Consider the following 19,106-nt stretch of genomic DNA (forward strand, 5'->3'; position numbering starts at 1 on the left):
AACTTTTGAACACTTTGATTTTGAGATAGTTTTTTCGTTAAATCTTCTACACGATTTTAATGGTACATTTTTGCTTATAAGTTTTGCATTTATAAAATAAAATTAAAAAATGGTGAATTTTTTTAAAAATTAGCAATTTTCAAATTCTTAATTATCTTGTTTTCAAACAGATTTACCACCTAAATTAGTTACTAACATTTCCCATGTGTCTGTCTTTATATTTTCATAATGCCTGGGTATTTTATTTTAAAATGCCTGGATATTTTATTTTGATGTCACACAGCTTACAAATCGAACATCCTTTTTTTTCGTATTCTCATGGCAGTTTCAGAATTGACTTTTTTGGGGGATTTATTATTTTTTTTAATGATTTGAAATATATAAAATTAGTACCCCTTATATATCACTCAATTTTCAAATCTACACCCCTGGAACTTTCATAAACAGCTTTTAGAAAGATTGTTAACCCCTTGAGATATTCATAGTAACTAAATCAAAATGGAGGTGAAATTTAGAACGGTAATACGTTCATTTAGCCCTAAAAATGACACATTCATAAAAAATAAAAAGAGAAAACCCATCTTCAAATTTGTTGCAATTTCTCCCAAATACAGAGACACCTCCCATGTGGACATTACTTGTTGTAGGGGCATTCAGCGAGGCGCATGCAGGGAAAGAGGGTCATGCATTAGCCTGTTTCCTGGTTTTTAGTTGGTTCATGGTGCACTTTTTTAAGCAATAAAATATTTGTTTTTCCGTTAATGTTGCTATATAAGGGTTTATTGTGTGGGATGAGATACATTTTTCAGTGGTACTATTTTGGGGTAGCTTTGCCCTATTATTTTATTTAACTTTTGGGGGGGGGGGGGGATTGTAGAAAAACATCAATGATGTAATTGATTTTTGACTTTTTTTTGTGTTCGCCATATACCCTGAGTAATAAGTTAAATCTATTCAACTGGTCAGTACAGTTACCGCAATCCCAAATTTCTATATTTTTGCTTACATTTTTCTAATTTTGCAGTATAAAACCTAATTTGGAGAAAAAAATCTATAATGTTTGCATCACCATTTTACAAGTAGCATAACTCTTTTAATTTTTGGTCTATATAGCTGGTAAGAGCTTTTGGTCCATATTGCTGGATGACCACGGCATTTAAAGGGTTAACATCCACGACTGGACCGTGGGTGTTACAAGGGGATGTCAGCAACAGATTACTGCTGCAATTCTCGGTGCAGACTCAGCTCCGATGCAGAGATGAACTGGCATCGGCCCCACACTGTATTAATGCTATTAACCGGACTCCACACCATACAAGTACGAGGGAAGTAATTAATATATGAAATACATGGAGGATGGCCGTAGATGCTACCATCTCCACTGCAGATTTTTTTTTAAATGGCTCCTGCATGATGATATCAGGACGTCAAGGGTAAAAACTGATTCCCATGGAACAAAATGGGTATTTTATAGTAACAAATTATGGGTACAAAAGGCCACTATATAGTGCTATCACAATTATCAGATAATTTATATCAGATAAATTAGATAAACTTGCAATATGCAGCTGCATTAATATCTGTGAATGATCCACTTATTTTTGTCTTTAATTATTATGTAAAACCAGACTTTACTGGTGATAAAATATAAATTTAAAATTTATAAAATGTATAAATTTAATAAAATGTTTAGGTTCATAATATGATTATTTCTACTACAACCTTACTACACATGTCATTATCCAATCAATACACATATCAGTAACAATACAATGGGGCACATTTACTTACTCCCCCCCCCCCCCCGAGTCGCGATCCCCGATAAGGAATGTCCACCGGAATGCACATCTGCTGCGATCCACGTAGATCCTGCACCCCCTTTATCCCTCATGTGTCGCTCCCCGCTCAGGTCCGCTGGAGTTCACCTTCTTCCTCCCGGGGCATGTAAGTGCTTGGTTTGCGACACAAATTTGAATGTAAAATCCCGCGCTTAGTCCGAAACCGTCTGATCGTCCAACGGCCCGCCCCCTGATTTGTGCCGCTTGAAAGCCGGCGTGGATGCAACACAATCCGATCATGTGCGACACAATCTCTGAAAAGTGCGCGATCCCTGAAAAGTCGTGAAACCCGACGAAAATGCGGACGTGGGACCCTTAGTAAATAAGCCCCAGTGTGTCCACCACTTACCTGTTCCATGCTCCCTTATTGTTTACCTGCAATGTCAGAAAGTATGCAGCAATGACAGTTGTTTGATTACACAATAGGCTAGATCTATTAAATTAGCTCCGCCAGTTTTCTGTCTGACTTTGCACTAGAAAGAAGCTCTTATACCACTGTGTCAACCCTTCATCCTTATAGACTGTAAGCTCTTGTGAGCAGGGCCCTCAAACCTATGGTTCCATATGACGATACTCTGTAATGTAGTATTTTATTTGTATATGTCCCCTATAATTTGTAAAGTGCTATGTGCATATATGATAGCGCTATATAACGATTATTATTATTTGATAATTATGTGGTAATCTTCTTATATTTGTTATCCATGGCTTCATTCCTTGGGTGTTACAAAAGACCCTTAGTGCTGTTGATTCACAGGCTGTTACAATGTGAAGAACATCTTTGACTCTGCCTTATCCTTTAAGCATCACATACAGGCCCTTACTACAATCTGCTGCCTCCAGCTCAAGAACATGGGGCTTATTTACTAAAAGCTTGCCCTTCTCTTTCGTCTGACTTTCTGACGTTTTCGGGATTCTCATGGCTGTGGCAGGTATTTAACAGGGGTCTGTGCTGGCATTGTGTCGAACTCGGTCGGATTTTGGTGCAGCTGCGCTGGCTTTCATCGGACCTGAGCGAGAAGCGACACATGCAGGATATCCGGCACACGATCTTAGTGAATCGCGGCAGAGTGCATTATAGTCGGACAATGCACTTTCGGGGAACTTTGACGGACAGGTAAGTAAATGTGCCCCCATATCTCGCATCCGACCCTTCCTTAATCCAGAGTCTACAAAATTACTAGTCCATACCCTCATCATCTCTCGCTTGGACTACTGCAACATTCTTCACAGCGGTCTCCAAGCTAACTGTCCAACGGCTCTCCAATTCATCTTAAATTCTGCTCCCTGGCTAATCCATCTTTCTCCTCGCTTCTCCTCTGCCTCTCCTCTCTGCTAGTCTCTCCACTGATTATCCATTGTACAGCGAAGTCATTTTCAAATACTAACCATGACCTACAAAGCCATCCACAACATGTCCCCTCCACATATCTCTGACCTCATCAGGCAATACCGCCCCAACCGTAATCTCCACTCCTCACAGGACCTTCAGCTTCACTCTATTACCATCTGCTCTTCTCACAACCGCATCCAGGACTTCTCCCGTGCATCTCCCATACTCTGGAACTCTCTGCCAAAATGTGTCAGACTGTCCCCCACTTTCCAAACCTTCAAACGTAAACTGAAAACCCACCTGTTCAGGGTCACTTGCAATGCCCATTAACTGCACTCCTCTCCTCCCTCACCTCATGTCTCCACCCCTCCCCCATATAGATTGTGAGCCCTAATGGGCGGGGTCCTCCTCCTACTTGTGTACTGATCACTGTAGTTTTGTATTTTGACTTTGCATTTGTTTTTTCTTCATGTAATGTATGTGAACCCCTACTGATTGTAAAGCACCATGGCATTAATGGTGCTCTATGAATAAATAATAATAACAATAACATGTCTCACCCAACCCCCTGCTTTCTCCCTTCTCCCTCTGCCTGTATAATTTAGCAGTAGCAGGAAGTGCAGGGGGGGATATCCCAGCTCTGATCATTGTAGCAACCTGTGAAGCTACAGCATTGATGGGCTCTGGTAACAGCTCCCAGAGCCCTTCAGGATTATTAGCATAACTGTAAAAGTTGATTTCAGAAGAAAGAAGATGATGGATAACAAATATAAGAAGATTACCACAGTCAAGGTTCCTGGATCTATGAGTAAGTGTCAATTATTATGCTTCATTTTGATGGTAGATCATATCTAAATAAAGCAATAAGTAGCAAAAGAAAATAAGATTTACATGGCAGGAATTTCTTTAGAGAAACGTTTAAACAACACAATTGAAAGCTATAAGTATAATCTGAGAACATAACAGCTTCACATACTTTGTATACATAACCCCCTATAGCAGTGATGGCAAACCTTTTAGAGACCGAGTTCCCAAACTACAACAAAGACCCGCTTATTTATCGCAAAGTGCCAACACAGAAATTCTATTTGTGATTTATACTCCCTTCTCTGTCACAGTTTTCATTGATACCAGCACCCTGAGGACACCAATATAGCAGAAAATAGTCCCAGGTAGCAATGTCACTTTAAAATAGCTCTGTGCACAGCAAGTCCTGGGCTGTCTGGGACTGCAGGAAGATACCTGGAGTCATCTCTGGTGATGGCCCGAGTGCCTACAGAAAGGGCTCAGAGTGCCACCTCTGGCACCAGTGCCATAGGTTCGCCATTACTGCCCTATAGACTTTATATTTGGACGCCTGGCCAGTTATCATGGACTGCTGCTACACAATAATCTAGAAAATATGCAAATACTTTTTCCAGGATGAGATAAAGAAAACCTTGCCTCTAATAGGCACCTTGTAAGGCTGCCTTAATTGGCACAGTCTCTGTAAGGAAAGCTCTTACTTCTCTATACAATAATCTATCTATTCCTTAGAGCTCAATAATTACCAGTATTTCTAATTTATTACATGTCAATAAAAAGTTGTGATACAGATATTTCACTATTGCCAACATGTCAACATAGAAGCCAATCTGGTAACAGAGTAATATATACTCTCAGGTTAAATAACTGGCACTTTATACTACAGCAGCATTTTTTCTATCATTATCCTACATTACAATACAATGAGTTTTGTATACAAATTGTCGTCAGGTTTTAGTATTTGTAAATCAATTAGAACAATGTATACTGAGGTGTTTAGATCCTGGGGCAGTTTCTTTGGAGTTTTATTATTATTTATTGTTATGAAAAAATATTCTGCCTTATGATCTGTTCCGGGTTAAGTTAGTTGTTTGTTTCTGTTTTGAAATAATACATTTTTCTTCTCAGTGTAAACTCAGGGCTTTAGTTATTTACTTTAAAATGGATTCATTTCTTATTCCAGAGGAGGGGGAGAGCCGCTTGACTTCAACAGCTGCTTCATGACCCAAAAACTGTCAGTCTTCCTTGGAATAAATTGTGGAGTGGTCCATTCTGCAGTCAGTGAGGGGGAGTACCACCAGCAGCTTCATGTTGTTTTCCGAGGGACAATATGCAACATTGTGGTAAACGCTTTATATCGTATAATAACGGGGACACATATGCACTCACAGTCCGTGCGAATTCGATGAACGGCACCGTTTATGTTTCAGCTCGCTGCCTGTTCCCGTTCTCCCCTGGTCATACAGAGGCAAATTGAAAGGAGCCTGTAGTAGAATCAATTCACATTGAGGGGAGCTTGAAACAGTCTCTTTCGCTGGTTACTGAGTTTGGAGCGCGTTGGGCAGTTTGCGTTTAATTGTGATTGTTGAATTATTATATTCTGTTCTTGTCCCTGTGTCTGGGGAAGGTGAAGGGGCCAGTGCTCGGGACCCTATGTCTGCTGGAGGCAGGTGGGTGCACGCTGAAAATAGCAGCCTGCATCCAATGCACCTCATGTACTGCTATTGTTGTTCATCTCCAGCCTCATCCGGTGAGCAGAGCATGTTGGATTAGTTCATCGCCACCGCTTCTTCCATAGTTCTGCATGCTCATTTACACCAGAGATCATCGAAGCCACAAAGCCAGCTGAAACCTGCATTCTTATATACCGCAGCGCTGCTCATGGGCTTATTAGCAAAGTTAGGGTGTGTAACCTCACTTACAACCATACTGTCTATCTAAAAGAATATAAATATTGTGAAACTTTTGGTCATCAATTAATTGTAATTTAGGACACATCTCTCATATGAAATCATATGAAATCTGAAAAAACAAGGGTTGGACCTGTCTTAAATCTTATCCATGTGATGGAGAAAAAAAAAAGAAACAGTTTTATGTGTGTAGTTTATTCACTTATCTTCCAAGTGGGCTTTATCTCTTCTTCTGTTAACACTTTCATGGTTTCCAGGCTCTCTATAGCACCCTGCTTCAGGTTTTCTCCTGATGCTTTTTAGTCCAAGGAGGTACAGTGCCATCTAGAGGACATAAGCACAAGTTAAAGACTGGGATATGGACCTTAGAATTTCATTTAGCTTATATGCTCCTAGAATAACTAAACTAGCTTCATATGGAATTCTGGTACACTGTGCTATGCCAGATGCTGTGAAAGCAATAAAAGGCTTTATCAAACATTGTTTAGCTATTTCTAGGTGAGCGTAATAATGCTGGCTCGCATAGTAATTCTACTATATAATGGAATCTATGGGATACATGAAACTAAAATTATCTTTGCATACATCAACACTGACACAATCTATATTGTGCTTACATTGGGCAGATATAAACTACTAAAGTTCTGTCTTCTATTGCAGTTATTGATAATAAATAAATACACAGATTTATTAATAATATCAAAAACAATCTGTAATTTAAGGCACTATTAACATGATTTATTTGGGCATTATTTGATCATTCATGATCATCCTTTTGGCTTGCAATCAATTCAAGAAAACCTCACGTTCTATTTTAAAAATGAAAGCTCATTTTTTCTGTGTTACCTCCTGGTCAGTTTAAATAATTTGTTCACACTGCTCCTTCCTACAAGATCCTTTCTGGAATATCAGCAAGTAAGGCCAAGTTCACGTCACCATTAGTGGTAGTTACTACAACTTTTTTTATTATTTACAACTAGTGATGAGCACAATCCGGGCCAGTAACTAATTTGATGGGTTGGATACCCACAAACCTGGTTCCCACACAAGCGTTACTGTTCGGGATCTGGGTCCATGTTCTGCAAAAAGCACCAAGATGCTTGAATACTGCTGAAGCAGCCAATCAAGCAGCTTCCAGCCCCATATTAACCACAGGCATGTCCTCTGTAGGCATGCCTGTGATTGGCTGGGCTGGACATGTGACTCTACAGGGTCACTTGTCCAGATGCCATTACACACAAAACACAGCTAGGGAGAGGTTGCTGCCCAACAGTAAGTCAGCTAGGCAGGGACTTCCAAAAAAGCACCTATTGACCTTTTCAGGTGTATAGAAGGGGGGGGGGGCAGTGCTGAAGGGGCTATCCATATACCGGGAGCATTTGCTAGGGCTACCTCTCTAAATACTGTGATTGTGTACTGGGGCTACTTATCTATATACAGTGGGCGTGTGCTGGGGGCTACCTATCTATATACAAGGGGGGTGTTGTGCTGAGGCTATCTATTTATATACTGGGGTGTTTGCTGGGGCTACCTATCTATATACTGTGGGTGTTTGCTGGGGCCACCTATCTACATATACATATGTAAGCATGAACGGCTCCCCCTGCTGCTTCAGTTGGTCCAGCCTGTTCCACCTCCTTTAAAATGACAAGGCCACCTGTCACCCTTCAAAGTTCATGACACAACCACCACCAGCAGCACCACCGTCACCATCACAGAGCCTCTCTACACCATCAGTTCAGTTCACTGTCCCCCTCAGACCGTTGGAGGGCCGGACTAAAGTCTAAAAATAAATAGCGGTACATGTGACCACATCCATAATACACTGGCACCCCCCTCAATTAATTACTTAATATACCGGTACTGCACCCCCTTGTGAACTATTTTATATATTGGCCCAATTAATTAATTAATCAATTAATTAATTAATTAATATACTGGGACCTCTCTCCATTTATTATTGAATATGCCTCCCCCCCATTAATTACTAAACTGCCCCTCATAATTAATTATTTCCTATACCCACACCATTAATTATTTCCTATGCTGCCCCTCATAATTATTTACTATTCTACCCCTCATAATTAATTATTTTCTATGCTGCCCCTTAATATTAATTATTTACTAAGCTGCCCCTTATAATTAATTATTTCCTATGCTGCCCCTCATAATTAATTATTTACTAATCTGCCCCTTATAATTAATTATTTCCTATGCTGCCCCTCATAATTAATTATTCCTATGCTGCCCCTCATAATTAATTATTTCCTATTCTACCCCTCATAATTAATTATTTCCTATGCTGCCCCTCATTATTAATTATTTACTAAGCTGCCCCTTATAATTAATTATTTCCTATGCTGCCCCTTATAATTAATTATTTCCTATGCTGCCCCTCATAATTAATTATTTACTAATCTGCCCCTTATAATTAATTATTTCCTATGCTGCCCCTTATAATTTATTATTTCCTATTCTACCCCTCATAATTAATTATTTCCTATTCTGCCCCTCATAATTAATTATTTCCTAAGCTGCCCCTTATAATTAATTATTATCTATGCAGCCCCTCATAATTAATTATTTCCTAAGCTGCCCCTTATAATTAATTATTTCTTATTCTGCCCCTCATAACTAACTATTGGCCCCCAGTCGCCACAATCTTTTTACTGCCCTTTTTAATAAAAAAATAAAAACCCTGTACTCACCTAAGTCTTCTATATTCTTGCCGCGTCCGGGCAGGAAGGGGTGCACGGGCGCGTGATGACGTCATCGCCTAGTTCATGGAGCGATGTGCACCGGGGTTGTATTCCGGCCACATCGCTCCAGTAATAGTGCTCGAGCGGTCGTTTCCGGCCGCACCGAGCACTATACAGTGACGGGCAGGAGCTTCCTGTCCGGACAGACGGAGGCTCCTGCCCGACTGTTGCAGGCCACGAGGTCCCTGCGCTGGCGCGCCAAGTGTCGGGGGCCAGATCGAAACGGTCCCTGCCCTATGTCATGGAGAGGAAGCATAAGTTTTGACCATCGCAATCACAAGCTCTAGTCCTGAAAATGAGAATTTCCAAATTGCTGGCCATTTTCTCATTCAGGCTGGTGTAGTCGGATAGCTTTAAAGATCTTTAAAGACGGCTGTCACACAATATGAATTTCCAAGCCACTGCTGCTTTTCTCATCAGGCAGTCCCAACCCTGCACCAACAGGTAGTGGACAAGACCAAATGTGCACTGCATTATGCTATTAGTCTCGAGGTGCACCTTACAACTGACATGTGGATCAATAAGCATTTGCTGGGGCGTTACATCTCCTTAACTACCCACTGGGCAGCAGGCTGTGCTAATACTCGTCTAGGCAAAAGAAGACAAACCACCAGGCAGCTGTGGACTGCGATCTAGGAACAGAAAGATGAGTGGTTGCTGCCACTGAACCCCAGGGTATTTTCTGGGCTAGGCCTCTAATGTCTAGCATAGGTCTCAAAGCATAGGGCCACTCAGGGCCGATTCTAGCCTTTTTGCTGCCTGGGGCAAAACTTGAAAATGCTGCCCCTTCGCGCACCCAATGATATCTAGTACCGTACAGGTGATTATCTGCTCCATCAGGAAGAGGATTTCTTTACAATTTCTCCTGGCCATGGTTTATCTCTGTGGAATTCATAGTCAGACATCTTCAGCTCTATGTAGCATAACTTCACACTGAACCCCTAAAAAAAACCACAGTCACTTACAGTATAATGGATCATGTTTCTAAATATAAATTATCCACTATTCCCCATATAAAACATCCTTTATATAGCCCCTGAATAAATACATATGTACAACATCCTAAATTATATATACCAATCCCCCTGAACTACAGGACTCAAGTAATTTATATACACACCCATTTTATTATATACAGTTCCCCTAATTTATTCATAATAGCCCGCATACACATAATCCCAAATTAAATTATATACAGTGCTCTATATAAGGACACCCAGTTTAATTAAAATCTAGCCCCTACATAAAGATCCCGCATGGACAGTATACAGAGACAATATATACACAGCCTGCCCCCCAGAGACAGTATATACACAGCCTGCCCCCCCAGAGACAGTATATATGCAGACTGCTCTCCTACAGAGAGTATATACACAGCCTGCCCCCCCAGAGGCAGTATATACACAGTCTGCCCCCCCAGAGATAGTATATACACAGCCTGCCCCCAGAGACAGAATATAAACAGCCTACCCCCTAGAGACAGTATATACACAATTTGCCCCAGAAATAAAAATAATAAATCAGCTACTTACCTCCGGCTACGTTCCCATGTAGCTGCTGCTGTCTCTTCTTCTCCCACGAATGATCTGTGCAGGGACGTAGTCAGCGTAACATCATCACATGCCGCCTGGGTCCTCCAGAGCAACAGAACGGCGCAGCCAAACAGGCCACGCCTTTCTGTATATTAATCGCGTCTGTGTTCTGAAAGAAACAGACGTGATTAATTTCATGATGGGTGAATTTTTCCAGGGCCACTTCAAGTTCCCAATCCACCCCTGCCAAAAGCACTATACTAATTTGTGCCCATACAGTTTTTAGCTAAAAACTGCATAGCTCCTATCCCCAGAAATTGAAAGCCTATCTTGTCTCCGACTGAAGGAGCAGGGTGTCGCAGGGGCATGTGCTATTTATGCCTAGACAGTGTTTCTCTCACCTCATGTGAACTTTTTTATTTTTCCACGTAAAGAGCTGTTTGAGGGCTTGTTTTCTGCGTAACAAATTGCAATTCATAGTGACAGTATTTAATATTCAATACTGTGGGAAAAGGGAAACATTTCCAAATACAGTAAAATTGGTGACAAAATGCATTTGTGCCATTGTCTTGGGAGCTTAGATTTTTACAGCTTTCACTCTGCGCCCCAAATTCCAAGTCTCCTTTATTCTTTGGGTCGGTACGATCACATGAATATCAAATTTATTTAGGTTTTATAATGTTTTCATACATTTATAAAAATTAAAACCTCCTGTACAAAAAATTCTTAATTTTGCCATCCTGGTGCTAATAACTTTTTTATACTTCAGTGTACAATGTGTGGTGTCATTTTTTGCAAGATGCCCGACCTTTTCATAACTTTTTATTACATTTTTTGTACGTTGCAAAAAGACAAAAAAGGGTCATTTTGGCGTGTTACCGGTGGGTGTTTGCGTCAATATACAGCAAACACCCACCTTGTATGGAGAGATCTCATCCCGTGAGCCCTCCCCATACAACCACAGCTGACATGTGACGTACTAATACGTCACCACTAATACGTTCCACTACGGTAAGAGGTTAATAACACACCTTTGGTTTACTAACTTCATTTGCTAGGGACATGAACTATTGTTATTTTAGTCTATTAGTGAAAATCTGGTGACTTGTTCCCTTTAACCTCTAGAGGACATACATGTGCTATGGGCAATTCTTTAGAGGTTAATACACTACTTTCTGTTTCTCATTCCTTCAGTCCATCCTAATGGTGTCAAACTGTGAACCTTTCTCTCACAGTCTGTCTTGACAGACACAGGGAGAGGGGAAGGGGGGAGAAGGATGAGTTATAAGTCTCCTACTTGAGTCCCTCCTATTCACCAGTGCTTATACATGTAAACAAAAATCCACTGACAGTTTGCAGACAGCACTAAAGTAAGTAGCAGTAATGCTTAATCACTTGATGAATATTCAAGTATTATATTATTATGTTAGGTAGAGTTATAGTTGACAATGCACAGTATTTGATGTAATGTGTATTTGGTTGTAAATGCAAATATAAATAAATACATAAATAAATAATTTGTTAATACAAATATTTACCACCCACCAAATATGTATTTTCTCCTTTCTTAATGCTCCTTAAAAATGTAATTCCAATTTCCTGCTTTCATGCATTAGCTGCTTCTGCCGCAGTAAAGCAGCCTGCCTGGTGATTAGTTCATGCACTGATAGAATCTTTTACCTTTCCAACTGGGCACTGCTTTCTGAATACTTATTGCTACTGAACAGCAATTAAAAGTTTGCTGCTCCAATTCTGTGCATTCAACCAAACCCCATTCTTTCTATCATTATCAGTCTCACTGGATTTGGTTGTATGAATTTGAAAGCTATGTGGAATAATAATATAGTTTTTCTACAATAGTCAGTCTTACCCCAGTCAAACTCTATCTCTCTTTATGTATATATGTGTGTGGATAAGTGTAGCACTTTATTGTAGAATTGAAGAAATGTGGTACTAATATTTACCAAGAGAATTATGTTTTAAGAGTCTGTTTATTCAAGAGTCTTACTCAAGTAGTAGCACAGTCCATGTACACTAGTGTGGGCGCACAGTATTAAAGTGCCTATCTACACAAATCCCCCCATTGTGTCTGTTCTAGTGAGCATCGTGAGTATGACCTGTACTAGTTATTGGACTGTGATGAGTTATTTGTGGCGTAACAAGACTCCAGTAGGCCCCAAAGCTAAGATAATTATATATATATATATATATATATATATATATATATATATATATATATACAGAAGAGAATACACATACATGCTACATATTCATATATACACAGCACCATACTCATACACCATATATACAAAAAACTCTAATATAAGTGGACAAATATACTGTATATATATATACCTTCATTGAATGTTTCCCACAAACCTGTAAAATACTGAAAAAAGTCACAGCAATGTTTACACCTAACACAGAAATGTTTACCAGCAGAAAATATACTATACATTACTATACGGTGGCAAAAATTTACTGCCAAACAGGACTGACACAGGCAAAGATAAATATCACTTACCTTATAAATCTGTTACACCGGCTGTCACATCTCCCTTAGTGCTGGCCTGGTCTTCATCTTGGTGGTGACAATTCATCTTCATCAGAACTTCATGAAAACTTTTCCCAGCTGTAAGTTATCACTGCAGAATTCACTACAAGATATTGTCAGCTCCGAGCAGCACATCTCTACATTTTGCCCCTAAAAATACCACAGTCACTCAAAATATAATGTCACCTGAATAACAACTATGAGGGGAATTTATCCCCCCATCGCCTCTTGGTCTAGTCTTCAGGCAGCAACACCAGTGAGGAAAACAATGCCAGGTCCGACCTAGTGTAGTTTTGCATAAAAAGCTGGTTTGCAGGTTTTTAAAAAGTATGCAAGCATGGAACAGGAATAGTGGCCTACTTCCCCGGCGGCAGCACCCCATATGCCGTAGAAGCACTGATAAAACACCCCCTAAGTCCTGATTTATATGTGGCACACACAGAAACAACACCCCCTACTGTCCAGCAGAACCCCTTATTAAGATACTGTCCAGCAGCCCCCTTATTAATTAATGTCCACCAGCCAGGCCCCCTGTATTAATTACTGTCCAGCAGCAGTCTCCTTTCCAGTAGCAGTCCACTTATTAATTACGGTACTGTCCAGAAGCAAAAACTACACTTATTAGTGTCCAGCAGCAGAGCCATTGCATTAATTACTGTCCACCAACCAAAATGTCACTTAATTACTGCCTAGTGGCACCCCCCTAATTAATTACTGTCCACCAGCCAGACCCACCTTATTAATTACTGCCCAGTGCCAGCCCCCCTATTTAATCCATTTTTCATTTTTGCGTTTCTGTTGTTTAGTCCCTTTTTCCAAAAGCTAAACCTTTTTATTTTTCCATTTACAGAGATCTGTGAGAGCTTGTTATCTGCAGGATAACATATTTTAGTGCAATGTATTGGAAAGCTGGAAAAAAATTCTAAGTGCGGTGAAATTGACAAAAAAACCCGTCAAATTTGTGTTCTCTTCTAGGCTCTGTTTTTACTGCTTTCTTTGTGTGCTCCAAATTACACCTTCCCTTTATTTTTTTGGGTCGATAAGATCACAGTGATACCAAATTTACATAGGTTTTATTTAATTTAACTTTTTTAAATACTTCAGTGTATGGACCCATGTAAGGTTTAATTTTATCAAATGGTGACCTATGTGGCCATTTGATCCTTTTTTATTACAATATTTATGGATGAAAAAAAGGCAAAAAAGTGGGTATTTGGACACTATTTTCTGTTACGTGAATAATCTTTTTTATATTTTGATAGAATGGGCATTTTGAAACATGGCAATATCTAAAATGTTTAGGATTTTTACTGTTTATTTTTTATAAGTGTTCTAGAGAAAGGGGGGTGATTTAAACCTTTACTAATTTAAATTTTTTAATATTTTTTTATTGTTATTATTTTTTCTATTATTTAGACCAGAGGTCCCCAACCGCCGGTCCGCGGACCAGGACCGGGCCGTTGGAGTTTATCAGCCGGTCCGCGCAGGGGGGGCACCAGCCAGCACTGAGCTCCCGCACCGGACGGGACCACGTTGCAGCCCTCCGTCCGGCACCTTGCGCCCACCCCCCGACGCCACCGGCACCTTACCACGGCCCCCAGACCCTGCCGGCACCGAGCTCCTCCCCCTCCAGGCTCTCGGCTCCCTGCTCCCAGGGGCGCACCTGCCATGAGGCGAGTTGAGTATCTCGCCTCAGACGGCACGCCTCCTGCTGGATGAGCTCCAGCCCGCCGGTGGACACACACTCTCGCCCACCGCCAGCACATGTACCTGTCCCGCGTCTGGCATATCCACATGCCCGCGGGCCGGCACTTCCCCATGACAGGCGCCCGGTACTTCCCCCCACTCGCGCCGACACATGCACCCTTGCGCCTGCCGGCACATTTACCCTCCCGCACTGCAGCGCGGCACTTCCACATGACCGCCGGCAGCACATCCGCCTGCTTGCTGGCCGGCACCTGTGAACTCCCGGAACATCCCCTTGACTGCAGCCCCACCTGTCCTCTCCGGGTTCCCCCACTCCCTGCATACTACCCTAAGCTACCGGCTCCGGCTACCTATAAATCTGAGCTGAGAAGAGTCATATTTTGCCCAAGATGAGTCAAGTTTAGTGTTCTGCAGAGGGTGAGTCACATCAGACCCCCCGTTATCTTCCGTTCTATAGTACCTGGAAACATGATTTTGGCATCATAAGATAAGAGTTCTGTGGTTCTGTGAGCGCAAGAAGCAGAGATACAGATAATTAAACAAAGAGACTGGAATTGGAGTTTGTATCTGCAGGACACCTTCCCAACTGTGTATTTAACTGCACATTTAACTATGTATCTAGATTTCAGTAGATCATGGATCCACAGTATGAAATATGAGATTATTATCTTTAATATGACACCAAAAGCATGTTTCTAGGTACTACAGAACCAAGCATAGGGAGGTCTGACTTATCTTTGACAAATATGTCTTCGGTGTCTCAGACTCACGTAACTGCCGGGTCTAAAGGGGTTGATCAAAGCTGCTGGGTCTGATCAGACCCAGTACAGCTCTAACCGACATCAGCAGTCACAGGGGGTTGCATCTATATTAGCCCCTTATTACAGGAAAAACTTGTAAAAGAATTTTGTAAAAATATTCCTAAAAATACATTCGCATTTCCTTATATAAAAAAAGCATCTCCATAGTCACCCCTCTTGCCTGAGACTATACATATTATATATCAAAACAACCAAAACAAAATAGGGAATTCATTAATAACGTTCATTTTGAGTTTTGAAAGTTCATTTTGAAAATTTACAAAAAATTTGTACTATAAATTACAAAAAAGCAGTTTTTTCCACTTTAAACTCAGAATAAAATGAAAAATGAAAAGAATGCAAAAACTTGTATTACGTTTTACCTAAATCTATGTGTCCCGCAAAAAATGTTAAGGTAGCACGCAAAGAAAAAGTTATGGCCCTTAACCACCACATACGTAAACCACCCTTAAACGAAAATTGGCTAAAAATGCCAGTTACTAGTGCCTTTTCAGACCATGTCACTAAGGGGTTAATGCCACCAATGATGCTATTTTTCAAAATTCCAAATCATGGCGGTGACCTGCTATCACAGAGGTCTGTTCTGTGAAGCATGAAGATGTTAGGACATCATGAGGTTACTCACTGTGTTGCTTCAGAAGCCGAACTTCTAAAAGATGTCTTTAAACTGAGCTCCATGGGTAGTCACATTATCTCACAGAGCCAAAACATACAGCAGCCTGCCCTTGTGGAGAATTTCATAATGCATCTCTGCCTAGAAAAAACAGTATTTCCTTATAATTGAAGTCCAAGCACTGTGGAAAAAAATTGGTTTCCTCAAAGGATGGGGGCACATTCATTTATTCTTTACTCTCTTCTTTGTTGTTTTCTCTAGAATTTGGGGGAGTCAGCAGGTATAAGTGGATCCATCTATTTACTTAATCCTCAATGTTCACCAAATGCAGATGAAAAAGAGAAGACACGCATTCCTAATCTGGTTAACAATTTCATAGTACAGTTGGTGCATTCACTTTTATGAAGTTCAAAGATGTTACAATATTTTTTTTTATTTTCTATTACTATTATAAACATCAGGATGGTCAGATAGCAACTCTGCAATGACGTCTAAAATGACATTACAGGGACCAAAAAAGTACTAACATTGTGAACAATTTTATTTGATCACGACCACCCACTGACTTTTGATGGCGGGCTGTGCGGGTCAGGAGTCTGCAGCGATGTCTTTCGGCATTGCTGGAGTTTCTCCTACACAGATCACAGTTGCAGGCATCACAGGTCGTTGCGTGTCAGAAGCCCTGGAGAGAGGGTAGCAGCAGTTTAGTACCATTTGTGCCTGTCTTCTTTTCTCACTGGACAGCACTGATATAGTGAATAGAATTGGTCACATGATCGCTGGGTCTGATCAGACTCGTTACACCAATGATTAATACATCTGCCTGTACATTTTCCTGTGTAACGGGGTCTCTTATAAATACCCCAGTTATAGTAGGAAACTTGTAAAAGAAAAAGAAAAATGAAATAAAAAACCTCAAAGGGATCATAAAAGGTTTTTAAAAAATACACACAAACATATAAATATATGTAATACATATTCATATTTCCCAATAAATTAGTAAAAAGTCATCATAGTTTCTCCATTTAACCAAAACTATACCTATTATATATCAAAACAACTGTCAAAAAATAGTGAATTCACTTATAATGGTCATTAGAAAATTAATTTGAAACATCTTATGCACTAGCACAATAATGATGGGAAGTCCAGCTCTTCTTAGTACGCTGGATCATTTGGCTCAGCTCACTAGAAATAGCCACCTCTCCTGACTCCTGAATGGCTCCTTAATAAATGTTTTATAGGAACTATCTGTTCAGTTCCTAAAGCTAGCCATGCCACTTTCTACCAAGATAAAAAGGGCCACATATTTTGACTTAGTGGTGAATTTAGTTATAAAGGAGCAGGGTTAACTGAGCCATTGGCTTACGGCTGGGATCTGAATCCTCTTGTTTACTGAAAAGACCCATCACTATAGCACTAGCAGCTAATCAAGACAAAGAATCTTAGCCTGAATCCTCTCGTCAGCATTACTGCTGTACAACACAGTAGTGACTCTAAGCTGTCAGAACATGCAGTACATTTAGAGTAACCTATATAAAGATTTATTAGACACAGATTATTACAAACACTCACACATATACACCCATGCACTGTTATGTTGATAATCTAGTACATCCTTATGACTACTATAAACACTACCTGCAGTAATGGATGTGCCAGCAATTCTGTTCAGCAAATGCTATCAGTTTTTCACCTTTTTCCCCCCAGTACAGTGGTGTACAGTGGTGTACAGAGAACAAACAGAAGTAAATAGTTTTCATCATGTGTATGAGAATGTTGTTCTGACCATCCTCCTTTTTCTTCACTGACCCGACTATTGCATGGGTGTATTCTGTACACATTAGATTGTATATTAAACTTACAAGATGTAGGGGAAGGAGGTGGACTCTGTGTGGGAACATGAGAGCAAACTGCAGACAGGACAGAGTAGACATCAAGAAGCTGCTTCCTGTAATTACTGAGCGCAAACAAGAATGAACACAATGGGGCACATTTACTTACCCGGCCCATTCGCGATCCAGCGGCGCGTTCTCTGCACAGAATTCGGGTCCGGCTGGGATTTAAGATGGTAGTTCCTCCGCCGTCCACCAGGTGGCGCTGCAGCGCCGAAAATAATCTTAACGCCCCGGAATGCACCATCCCATAGAAGGTGAAGGTGAGCGCTCCCCAAGCGACACATTTTCGGTTTTTAAATGCGGCGGTTTTTCCGAATACGTCGGGTTTTCGTTCGGCCACGCCCCCCGATTTCTGTCGCGCGCATGCCGGCCCCGATGCGCCACAATCCGATCGCGTGCGCCAAAAACCCGGGGCAATTCATGTACAAGCGGCGCAAATCGGAAATATTCGGGTAACACGTCGGGAAAACGCGAATCGGGCCCTTAGTAAATGACCCCCAATGTGTAGCACATCCCTCTCCCTCTTTGAAACCTGCATCTCCGGTTTCACTCTATAGATTCTTTTTCTTAACCAGAATGCAGGACTGAAGTGAGAGGTGCTGAGACAGGATTAAAGTGGAGCATTAGCAGATAAATAACTGCAATAAGGTAATTAAAGGGTTTTGCTCATGAAAAAAGTTCTCAAATTTTAATCATGTAGTGATGTTTACACAAAAAAGATCATTTTTAACCCCCAAACTTTACAATTTAACTCAATTTTATTGCTATTTTGGTACTTTTACCCAGTCGTGGTCAGTGGAAGTCCAATTGGTGAAAAAACCAAGACCAAGGGGTCTGAGGTTCATAGCAATTGATGTGGTAGAGCCACCTTTCAGAGGAGAGGATTGGGATCGAAGGAAGCACAGTGGATTTATCGCCTCAAAACAGTGGCCCTGTCTGATTAACATGTACAACTAAATTTTGCATGTTTGTGCTCATACCACTAATTATCACCTTTATAGATAAGTGCAACTGTTGAGAATTGCCTAAGATTATGTGCCAGAAATAATGAATCAGTCGCTCCCCACACTGGTCCGACAGAGTTCACCATCTTTTTTGTGGTGCATCTTTAACATAGGGCGTGCAACACAATTTGAAAGTTAAGTACAGCACTTGGTCCGAATCAGTCTGAAGGCACGCCCCTTTGTTGCATGGAAGCCAGCACCACAAAAGGGTTGCGTGCAACAGAATCCCAGCGCAGACACTTGTTAAATACCTGTGCAAGCTGTTTTAGCCATGAAGAACGTGCAGAGTCCGACTAAAGTGCAGCGTGCAACCCTTAGTAAATGTTCCCAGCC

The 19,106-nt window shown here is 40.9% G+C and overlaps 1 protein-coding gene across 2 annotated transcripts in view; it reads left to right on the top strand.

Annotated features, from left to right (window-relative positions):
- The first annotated feature begins 5,224 nt into the window (after positions 1-5,224).
- Positions 5,225-19,106, top strand: part of LRRC25 (leucine rich repeat containing 25) — a 144,383-nt gene continuing 130,501 nt past the window's right edge. Inside the window, exon 1 of one of the 2 annotated variants that reach the window (XM_072112614.1) lies at positions 5,225-5,318. The gene's annotated coding sequence lies outside the window, so the exon portion shown is untranslated. Of the gene's footprint in view, positions 5,319-5,497; positions 5,646-19,106 lie in introns of those variants that run through there. The other variant, XM_072112595.1, reaches the window with a different exon arrangement.

This window comes from Engystomops pustulosus, chromosome 1 (assembly GCF_040894005.1).
Source record: "Engystomops pustulosus chromosome 1, aEngPut4.maternal, whole genome shotgun sequence".
NCBI classification, from domain to species: Eukaryota; Metazoa; Chordata; class Amphibia; order Anura; family Leptodactylidae; genus Engystomops; species Engystomops pustulosus.